An 11,596-nucleotide genomic window follows, 5' to 3' on the forward strand; every position below is an offset into this window, starting at 1 on the left:
TGGGATTTATGGATTTAAGCAGCAAACTGAGTTGTGGTGTGACGATGTGGGGGCAGGAGTAGTTAGAAAGTCCAAACAATAGTGTTGAGAGTCAATGGTTATTTCAATGTCGGAATTGAAAATACACACAAGTGGAACAACTCAGAATCAGTCTTGGAAATTGCAAGTGAGGGTTGGGTACAGAAGGAAACATTTCAGAGAAGCAAAGCGCCTCTCCCCTCCCTCCAGCTCTCCCCTAAGAACATCACGAAAGCTCTGGCATTGGAAGCCCCACGTACCCCCGAAGGCAACAGTAATGAAAACATAGTGTTGGGTGGGAATTCTGATGCAGGAACGTGTGTCTCATTCTACACCATGCAGCTGGGCACCTTGGTCTTTCCTAATGTGACAGGAGATGGAAGTAGACTCTGGAATGCTGGGCTTGGGAAGCTGAGCTCAGGGACACCTGGTACAGCGGGGGGGGGGGGGGGGTGGGGGGTGGGGGGGGGGGTGGAAGCCCCGGATGGAAGCGGACTGGAAGCATCTGGAAGAGAGCAGCCCTAGAGAGCAACTGGACCCACAGCGTATCTTACATAAGCAACGAAGACACTTCGGTGTAACGCGTTACTGAGAGCTTGAGGGGTTTTTTTTGGTCCTTCAATTGAGATCAGTTGTGGATACAGCAGTGTAGGGGAATGCAAGAATTTCAAGGGCAATCCCTGGCTCATGTTCCTATTTTAAATGTTAGGAATTGAGATTCTCATTACGTTTCAGGAATCTTACAAACTCTTCTCTGGCGGATAGATGTCCCGGGCAGCTTAGCATAAGCTCAAAAAAGGGTTGGGTCTTAAAGGGGAAGAAACAAAGCTGATTTCCAGAAAATATCGTTCCCATTGGCATTCTTCTGTTTTCAGCCAGTTATTTTCACATATTTGTTTTAATTTGTCTTGCTCAATAAGGACAAGAAGTATTAAGAATGTTGTTCAGCATACTCAATAAACCTTTCTAAGCTTTTTAATGTTTGTTTGTTTGTTTGTTTGTTTGAGAGAGAGAGCAAGAGAAGAGAAGGGGCAGAGAGTGAGAGAGAGAATCTCAAGCAGGGTCAAAGCTGTCGGTGCAGAGCGGACACAGGACTCGATCTTATGAACCATGAGATCATGACCTGAGCCAAAATAAACAGACTGACGCTCAACTGACCGAACCACCCAAGTGCCCCTAAACTAGTCTGCTTGAAAGGACTGGGAGCCGAGGGTGGTATTGAAGGGGCTTCAATCCTATTTCATTTCGTGGCGACACCCTCAGTGTAGACACTCAGTGTTGACTACTCTTCTCAGTAAAAGACACCCATCTCCAGCTGTCTCTCATGTCCACTAAGGTTTTCCTATGCTCAATCTTGGTAAAGCAAGGGGCATTTATCATGACAATTATATAAATTGCCACTTTTGTTCTCACTGCCATGATCTCTTCTAGACGTTTCTTAACCTCTGAGAGAGACCAATGGTGAATTCAGTGTATATTCAAGTTTATAGACAAAAGTATATGCGGCCACAGGTAATATGGTGTGCGTGGTCTTACGCACACCATATTACGTTTTTATTTTTTATTTTTTTTAACGTTTATTCATTTTTGAGAGACAGAGGCAGAGCACGAGCGGGCGAGGGGCAGAGAGAGAGGGAGACATGGAATCCGAAGCAGGCTCCAGGCTCTGAGCTGTCAGCACAGAGCCTGAAGCGGGGCTTGAACCCACAGACTGCGAGATCATGACCTGAGCTGAAGTCAGATGTTTAACCCACTGAGCCACCCAGGCACCCCCCATTAGGTTTTAAAAACCCAATATTACATTTACAAGCTCTGAAGACATTGCTTTATATAGGTCTTAGTCCAACAAATTAAACGAGGTCTGTTGTCAATTTTTATCTTATTCACTCCCCTTCTGATGGACAACAGGATTATTTCCAAATCTTTGTGAATTCAAACAACGCTTTCCTGAACAGCTTTGTATAAAGAAATAGAAATACCATGTTGTATTTAATGATCATTTTCAACTTTCCTAGAACAGTCAGATCGGCTTCCAATTTATATCTCCACTAGCAGCGAGGGAGTTCTAGCTTCTCTATATTTTGGCCCATTCTTAAAAATCACATGAATTTATGCCTCCTAATATAAATGAGTAAAAACTAGAATCTCATTGTGTTTGCCTGCACATATTTTCATACTAGCCATTTGGATATAATTTGTTAATATTGCCTAATCTGAGGTTTTGCCCTCTTTTGGGGGGCTAGGGGATTGTTTTGTTTTGTTTTTTTGTAGTTTTTTGTTTGTTTTTTGCCTTTGTGGAGGTTTTGTGATATTCAGGATACTAATTCATTGTGGGGTTGGTGGTTTGTTTTTTTTTTTTTTTTTTTTTTTTGGCATGATGACAATCTCCTAGAATGTAATTTTTAATTGTTTTTATATCATTGAATTAGGGTTCTAAAGGTAAACTGAACCAATAGAATATATAGAGATACATATAAGAGGAGCTCTTATTATAGGAATTGGTTCACATGGTTGCAGAGGCCAAGAAATCCAGTGATTTTCTAGATTAATGTTCTGCAAGCCTGACAACCATAAATATGGTGATGTAACTCAGCATGAGTCCAATGGCCTGAGAATCTGGGAGCCAATGGTAGAAGTCTGAGTCTGGGTCCCATCACACTTAAAAGTAAAAAAAAAACAGTAAGGGCCTCTGGGTGGCTCATTTGGTTAAGCATCTAACTCTTGACTTCTGCTCAGGTCGTGATCTCGCTGTGCTGAGAAGGAGCCCCATGTCTGGCTCTTCGCCGAGAGCACGGAGCCTGCTGGGAATTCTCTCTTTCTCTCTCTCTCTCTCTCTGTTCCCTTCTGTTCATGCTCACTCTTATCTCAAAACAAATTAAAAAATGTTAAAAAATTAAAAAAAAAACAATTTTCCAGCAAAAGATGGGTTTATTCTGGAAAAGGAGAATCACAGGGTGAGACAAAAAAGCTAGGGCAAAACTGTACACGAGTCCGGGGAACAAAGGGCAGATATGCTTTTTTAAGGAGACCAGGGGTAAGTTGGGAAGGCTCTTTTAAATTAAATGTCCACTGCAGTGAAGTGGGAGTTTCAAATGTGCTGGTTTTTCATTGGCTGAGCTGTTGCCCGAGATGAGGAAAGCACCTCTTCCTCCAGCTATTATCCAGTAGTAGCCACCTGCAAGATCAAGTCCACGTAAGGTTGAGTCTGTCGCTTCCTGTTGGGTCCGAAATTGACATGAGAGCTCCCCCTGCCAAAAGCTCCCGGCTCCACTTTGGCGAGGTTCTCCACCACCAATTTTCACAGGCCAAACACCTGGGAACCAGAGGCCCTACGTCTGATGTCCCAGGGCAGGCAAAGACGCTGTGTCAGCTCAAACCGAGAGGCTGCATTGGCCTTTCTTCTTCTTTCATTCTGTTCCAGCACTTGATGACTTGGATCAGCTCACCTGTATGGCTGAAAGTGGTCTTTACTCGGTTTACTGATGCAAATGCTAATCTCTTCCTGAGACACCCACGCAGACACACCCAGGAATAACTTCTTTAGCAGCTACTGTGGGCAGCTCTGAGCCCAATCAAGTCCATGCATAAAACTAACCATCAGAGTCATTACATTGGAATGAGTTAAGTATATCAGACATTGCCACCGTGGTGCTTTTGGTTCTTTAAGGCCTTTTTTTCCACCCTGAGTTCAAAAAGACAAATTCTTCAGTATGTTTTCTGTTAGTCGTCAAGCTCTGTTTTGAATCTTCAGCCTGCAATCCACCTCAAATTTATGTAAGTGGTGTGAGGTAGAGCTCTACTATTTTTTTTTCTCTCAAAAATAGTCCATTCTCCCCCACCCCCAGTTTGGTGTTCCCTCCCCATTATATAGAGATTCCCAGTAACACAGTATGCGTGTCTATCTCGTCTACAGACGTGTTTGTTCATTGCAACTCAACAATCACAGCCTCATAGTGGAGAAGTCAGCCTTCTTTGTCCTCCTTTCAAGGAGTAATCTCGGAGATTCTTTGAATATCTGACTCCACCACTTGCTAGATCTGTAACCTTAAGAAGTTTGCCTAATGTCTCCTTGACTCAGTTTCCTCACCCGGCCAACATGAGGATAAGGAGGAGGACTTCCCTGGAAGGGTCGTTATGAAAATTAAACCAATAATTCTAGGAGCGCCTGGGTGGCTCAGTCAGTTAAGCTTCTGACTGGCTTATGTCATGATCTCACGGTTTGTGGGTTTGAGCCCCGCGTCAGGCTGTGTGCTGACAGCTCAGAGCCTGGGACCTGCTTCAGATTCTGTGTCTCCTCCTCCCCTACTCGTGCTCTGTCTCTTTCTGTATTTCAAAAATAAATAAATGTTAAAAAAATGAATTATTCTATGCAGACTATTTTGAACATGTCTGGCATTGGTAATCTCCCTATGTGTTAGCTAGCTACTTTTTAATAATATATGCCCTATTAGTTGTAAAGAGGGACTGCTATTCATCAAAAGGTATGAAAGAGAGAGTGAAAAGGCAAATCAGGGAGAGGAAACAGATATCGTATTACTTATATCCAATGCAGAGAGAATACCCAGAATATATAAAGAACTACTTCAAAGAAAGACTGACAACCCAGCAGAAAAATGGAGAAAATGCTTGATTAGGCACTTAACCAAAGAGCATATCCAATTGGACAATACACTAAAGAAAAAAATCTCTCACCCTCTTTAGTGATCCCCTGGGAAACACAAATCATAATGGGATACTCCTGCACGGCCATCTGATTAGCTAAAATAAGAAGGCTGATAAATCATCGAAGGTTTGCAAAAGTGAGGAACCACAAGCATCCTCATATGCAGCTAGTGAGTGTGTAAATTGGTAAAAACTCTCCAAAAACAGTTTGGCAGGACAAGGTTTGAATTCACGTTCTGTGACCAAGAAAGTGATTTTTAGGTATGAATGCACGTGTGTGCTTCAATGAACGTGTGTGAGAATTTTCGGAGCAACACTGTAAGAGGCCAAGGGTGGAGGCGACCCAGAGGCCCCTCGACAGTGTAACGTTTATATGGCTGAACCCACGACTGCCCTGAAACAGAACAGAGTCCAGCGATGGGCGACAACATCAAAATGATCAAAAAAATACACAGAAGGGTACATTAAGGCACACAAAGTAGGATTGTATTGATATGAATAAGGTTAAATAAAGTTTTCAAAAATGGGCACAATTTTAATTTTATGTTGTTTACCAAAATTACTACGCCCAGTGTCAGGATAGGATTAGTGTCAAAGGCAGTTGGGGCAGTAATACCAGAAGGGACGGACAAGTCACGTTCCTGGGTGTCTGGTGAGGTTTTATTTTCTTGACCTGGGTGGTGCTTGCTCTATAGTTATTTGTTAACAGAACATATAAGCTTTATACATTTCTGTAAGCACATAGTTCATGGTTTTAAAACGTTAAAAGGAAACCCCCCCTGCTTTCTGTTCTAAAACTATTAAGACCTATAGTGATTCATGAAATCATTTGATTTGTGTGGTGTTTTGTAGACTGTTTGAAAAATCTAGATTATATTTCTAATATTTTTCATTTGAATATCACTTATTGGTGTCTTCTCTTGTTTATGTTATTTGATTATATTTAGTAATGCTTTCCTTTTTTGGAACAGTTTTAGATTTCTGAAAAATCGAGCAGGTAGTTCAAAGACTTCCCATTCCTCCCAACCCCTCCCACTCCCATTTCCCCCTAGTATTAATGGCTTCATTTCAATGATACATTAGTTCAATGAATGAATGAATACCAATGTTATTTACTAGAACTTCCTTGTTTTTCACAAAAATGCTTATATAGAAACTTGACAATTTTGGGGAGTAGCAGTCAGTTATATTGCAGGTTGCCTCTCTGTTGGAATTCGTCTTTATTTATGATTACCCTTGGAGGAAGATTACAGAGTTACAATGCCATTTTTGTCACACTATATCAAGGGCAGATACTATCAACATAAGTTATGACTCTCGGTGTTGACTTGGCTGAAACCATGTTCATTTCACGACCTCCATTGTAAAATGACTACCCCCACCCCACTTGCCACTCTGTACTCCTGAAGGCAGTCAGTATTCACAGCCTGCATTCAGGCAGCAGACTGTTATCCTCACCTCCTTTAGAGTGGAGTATATGCAATGTATCTGGAATCTTCTGCAGGACAGATTTATTGGTCCTTCTCAATTTGTTAATCATTTATACCAGTGTGGACTCATAGATACTCATCTTATACTTTGAGTTGTCATTCAATAGCACTTTCATTATTTTGTTGGCCAGATTGTTTGAGTTCTGGCCATTAGGAGCTCTTTCCTGTGGTTCCTGTGCCCCTTTGCGGTGACTCTCAATGTCTTTATTGGTTTAATGGGTCCTTAATTTCAAGATTTGAAGAAGCTCCAGGCTCAGGTCACCCGTTTGCTGTCCCAGTCCTAGTAACTTCTTTTCCTTCATCAGATTTGCCACTTTTTTTTTTAAATTTTTTCCTAAAAGTATTTGTTTTCTGGGACACCTGGGTGGCTCAGTGAGCTGTGTCCTACCCTTGATTTTGGCTCAGGTCGTGATCTCATTGCTCCCGAAATCCAGCCCCTTTTGAGGCTCTGTGCTGACAACATGAGCCTGCTTGGAATTCTCTCTCCGCCCCTCTCCACTCACACTTCCTTTCTCTTCTCTTTCTCAAAATAAATAAATAAACATCTTAAAAGTATCAGTTTTCCATTTTATTAGTCATCTCTCTTTTTGCAGGTGTTCGTTTTCCCCTTCGTTTATTTATCATGGTATCATTATTCTGATTTTTTTTCCTTTTCTCTTGCATAATACCGTTTTGGTTTTCACTGAGTTGAACATACAAATCAATAGCATTTTATATGGATATTATTGTAGGCGTTATGTGGCTTCTAATTTTCAAATAAATATAGTTGTGTTCAGTTTTTTATTGCTGACTTTCAATTGTCTTTCACTGTGGTCAAGATTATGCTCAATATGTTGGTTCCATGGAAATGTTATTGCTATTTATTTTGTGGTCTTATATCACTAATATTTTAAAAGTTTCATTATTTTTGAGGCAAAGAGAGAGAGGCAGAGAGAGAGAGGGAGAGAGAGAGAATCCCAAACAGAATCCTTGCTGTCAGCACAAAGCCCACCAGTGGGGCTCACACTCACAAAACCGTCAGATCATGACCTGAGCCAAAATCAACAGTGGGTGCTTAACTGACTAAGCCGCCCAGGTACCCCTTATATCAGTAAATTTTTATAAGTATTTTATATGTATTCAAAAGCATTTTCCATTGTTATTCTTTGTGTGTGTGCTTTACTTCCCAGTGCTGTGTGGTTAGGCACATAAAGTACATCACTGTTACATTTTCCTAGTGAGTGTTTCTCTTTGATAACTCTAAACTTTCTTGTATCCTATAAATATATTTGATGTTAATTACAGGTATCTTTTGTTTAATGTTTGCATAGTTTGACTTTCCCACTCTCCATTTTCAGCCTCTTAGTTTGCTTTGTTTAAAGATTGGTTTAAAAAAAACCAAACAAACAAGAGATTACACAAAGTCGGATGATTACTTAAGACCCCAGCCCCAGGATTCCGTTAGATGGGCACTGATACAATTAAAATCAGCTACTGGCTGGGTATAAAGCCAGAGCCATCAGGACGTGAGCTGCATTTGGACGTGAGCTGCTAAGAGTAGTACGAGGTCTCTCCAGGCCCTGGAGTACCTTCAGCTGGAATCAGGATTTTGTTGGTGGAAGGTAGGTCGCTTTATTTGTGCTATTTGCTCTTGTGAGCAAGAGTTATTTTTCTGTTACAAGTTTAAGTTGCTGACTGTAGTTTTATATATATTTACATTTGAGAAATACACATTGGGACCTCATCTCCTTGGGTTAAAAGAAAGCAGTAAAAACAGTTTTATTTTTAGGGGTTCTTGGGTAGCTTAGTGGGTTAAGCATCTGACTCTTGGTTTCAGCTCAAGTCACAACCTCAAGGTTCATGAGATTCAGACCTGCGTCGGGCTCTGCACTGATGGCTTCGGATTCTCTTTCTTTCTCTTTCTCTCAAAATGAATAAATAAACTTAAAAAAAAAACAGTTTTACTTTTAAACTGTGTTTTCAGACTTGTGGAGTTAATATTCTTCTTAATAACTTCTTGGTAAAAATCATAGATTTTCAGGAAAAAGCCCTGCATTCAGCAGGCTGGTATCCACTAGAATTAAGACGGCTTCTAGAACTGGCTACTGGTTTCTAGAATTGGACTACTACCCCTGCATTAACTAGTTGCAGAATGCTATAGATATTTCTCTATGCTAACCTGTGTCTGCAAACTTTGTTGAGCCCATCAGTTTTAATAATTTGTCTTTTAATGCAACATGATTAGGTTTTAATTAGATTGCTTCAAGTGTTTACCCATTAAGGTTGAGAACATCCGGTATAAAATTAACATGAGCATTTATGTTCTGTATTTTGTTGTTTACATAAATCTTTGCTTCTATCATGGCACTTCTTTCCCTTTTTTAAAAAAATTTGCATTTGGGGCGCCTGGGTGGCTCAGTCGGTTGGGCGGCCGACTTCGGCCCAGGTCATGATCTCGCGGTCCCTGAGTTTGAGCCCCGCGTCGGGCTCTGTGCTGACAGCTCAGAGCCTGGAGCCTGTTTCAGATTCTGTGTCTCCCTCTCTCTGACCCTCCCCCGTTCATGCTTTGTCTCTCTCTGTCTCAAAAATAAATAAACGTTAAAAAAATTTTTTTAAAAATATGCATTAAAATAATAAAATAGGTGTTGAGTTATTTCAAATATTTTTCTGCATGCCATCAGATGATAATTGTTCCATTTGATTTGTGAAGGTTTCAGTAATACTGGTAGTGTTTTTAAACCATCCTTGCAACACTTTATCATGATGTGGGTTTTTTTTTTTTTTTAATGCCGTTTCTGGTAAAAATGGGATAAAATTTTATTGGAGACTTTTGCAACTTTTACCCTCAATAATGTTGGCCCTAAAGGGCGCTTATCCATTGTCAGTCCCTCTAGGTTTAGCTCCCAGGTTATGCTGGTAGCCTCACAAACAAACTGAATATCATAGTCTAGAAAATTTGTATGAGGCAAGAGTTAGAATCCACTTGTAAAATGGCGTATTAGGTTTTTATGGGTCATACTTAAACAACTTGTTTTATTTTTATTAAGTTTATTAGTATATATAAATATTCTAGTTTTTTCTTGCACCCATCTAAGATATTTGCACTTTTGAGAAAATTGTCCATTTTTAGTTTTCAAAGTTAGTAGCGCCAAGTTATTTATAAAATTCAATTATAATTTAAAAAATTCTCTACTAGATACTCTGCTGTACGTCCTCTTATCAAAATGTGGGCTATTTGTATTTTTCATGCTTATGTCTTTTCACTGTTAATTGTCTTTATTAGAATCAGGTTTTGGTTTTGGTGATCACTTCTACTTAAGTTTATTTGTTTATTTTGAGAGACAGAGAGACAGAGAGAATCCCAGGTAGGCTCCAAGCTGTCGGTGTGGAGCCGGATGCGGAGCTCGGTCTCATGAATCACGGAATCATAACCTGAACAGAAACAGCGTAGGATACCTACCCCACCAAGCCCTTGGTGATCATTTCTATTGGGTAAAATGTTTCATTCAAAATTGTTTGAGCTCATATCTTTGTTTTCCTTTCCTTAATTTACCTTTGAGGTTAACTCACCCAGGGCTTCACTCATTTATTTACAAACTTGCTGCATTATTCTTGGTTCAGTTAGATGTTTCTCTTTTTTCTGTCTCATGCTGCCCTCAATTCCTTTTTTTTTTAATCTTAACTTTACTGAGGTATAATTGACATTAAGAGTTGTGAAATACTGAAAGTGAACATTGTGGTGATTTGATGTATGTACACACATTGTAAGAGGATTCGCCCATCGAGATGATTAATACAACAATCAGCTCACATATTTACTTTTTTTAAGTGTATTTTTTGGTGAGAACGTTTTAAGTTCTATTCTCATAAAATTTCAATTCTACAGCACAGTTTTATGAACTAGAGTCACCATGGTTTACATTGGATCCTCAGAACTTAGTCGTCTTATACCTGAAATTTTGTAGCTTTTTACCAGCCTCCCCCTATTTTTCTCACCCCCAACCCCCGGGAACTGCTATTACATTCTGTTTCTGTAAGTTTCACTCTTTTTTTTTTTTTTTAATTTGTTGATTCCACACATAAGTGATACCATGCAGTATTTGTCTTTCTCTATCTGGTTTATTTCACTTAGCATAATGCCTTGAGGTCTACGTTGTCCCCAAAGCCAGATTTGCATCTTTCTCAGGACTGAATGGTATACCCTTGTGTGTGTGTGTGTGTGTGTGTGTGTGTGTGTGTGTGTGTATCACATCACATCTTCTTTTTTTTAATAGGGAGGTTGAGAGTTATTTTTTATTAAAGATTAATGACCATATAGTATTATACTGGTTTCAGATGTACATTACAATGACTCAACAATCCTTTTTCAAAATAAGTTTACTGTCAAATCGGCTTACATACAACACCCAGTCCTCATCCCAACAAGTGCCCTCCTCAATGCCCATCACCACTTGCCCCTCTCCCCCACACCCCATCAACCCTCAGTTTGTTCTCTGTATTTAAGAGTCTCTTATGGTTTGCCTCCTTCCCTCTCTGTAACTTCTTTTCCCCCACCCTTCCCCCATACATTATGTTTCTCAAGATCCACATATCAGTGAAAACATATGATATCTGTGTTTCTCTGACTGACTTATTTCATTTAACATAATACCCTCCAGTTCCATTCACATTGCTGCAAATGGCACGATTTTATTCTTTCTCATTGCCAAGTAGTATTCCATTGTGTACTTTATCCATTTGTCAGTTGATGGACATTTAGGCTCTTTCCATAATTTGGCTATTGTTGAAAGTGCTGCTATAAACATTGGGGTACAAGTGCCCCTCTGCATCAGCACTCCTGTATCCCTTGGGTAAATTCCTAGCAGTGTTATTGCTGGGTCATAGGATAGTTCTATTTTTAATTTTTTGAGGAACCTCCACACTGTTTTCCAGAGTGGCCGCACCAGTTCGCTTTCCCACCAAGAGTGCAAGAGGGTTCCTGTTTCTCCACATCCTCGTCAGCATCTACAGTCGCCTGATTTGCTTGTTTTAGCCAATGACTCAACAATTCTATGCATTACTTAGTGCTCATCATGGTAAGTGTGCTCTTTAATCCCCATCACCTATTTCACCCATCTCCCTACTCACCTCCCTTCTGGAGACCACCAGTTTGTTCTCTGTATTTAGGAGTCTGGTTTTTTTGTATATCTCTTTTTCCTTTGCTCGTTTATGTGTTTTGGTTCTTAAATTCCACATGTGAGTGACCTCATATGGTATCTGTCTTTGACTTATTTCATTTTACCACAGTTCACTCACTAGGCCCATACACATGGTTGGAAATGGCAGGATCTCATTCTTTCTTACGGCTGAGTAATATTCCATTGTATATATACCACTTCTTCCTTATCCATTCATTAATGGATATGCACTGGGGAGCGTCCATATCTTGCTATTGTGAATAACGCTGC

Source organism: Acinonyx jubatus, chromosome D1 (assembly GCF_027475565.1).
Source record: "Acinonyx jubatus isolate Ajub_Pintada_27869175 chromosome D1, VMU_Ajub_asm_v1.0, whole genome shotgun sequence".
In the NCBI taxonomy this organism is placed as follows: Eukaryota; Metazoa; Chordata; class Mammalia; order Carnivora; family Felidae; genus Acinonyx; species Acinonyx jubatus.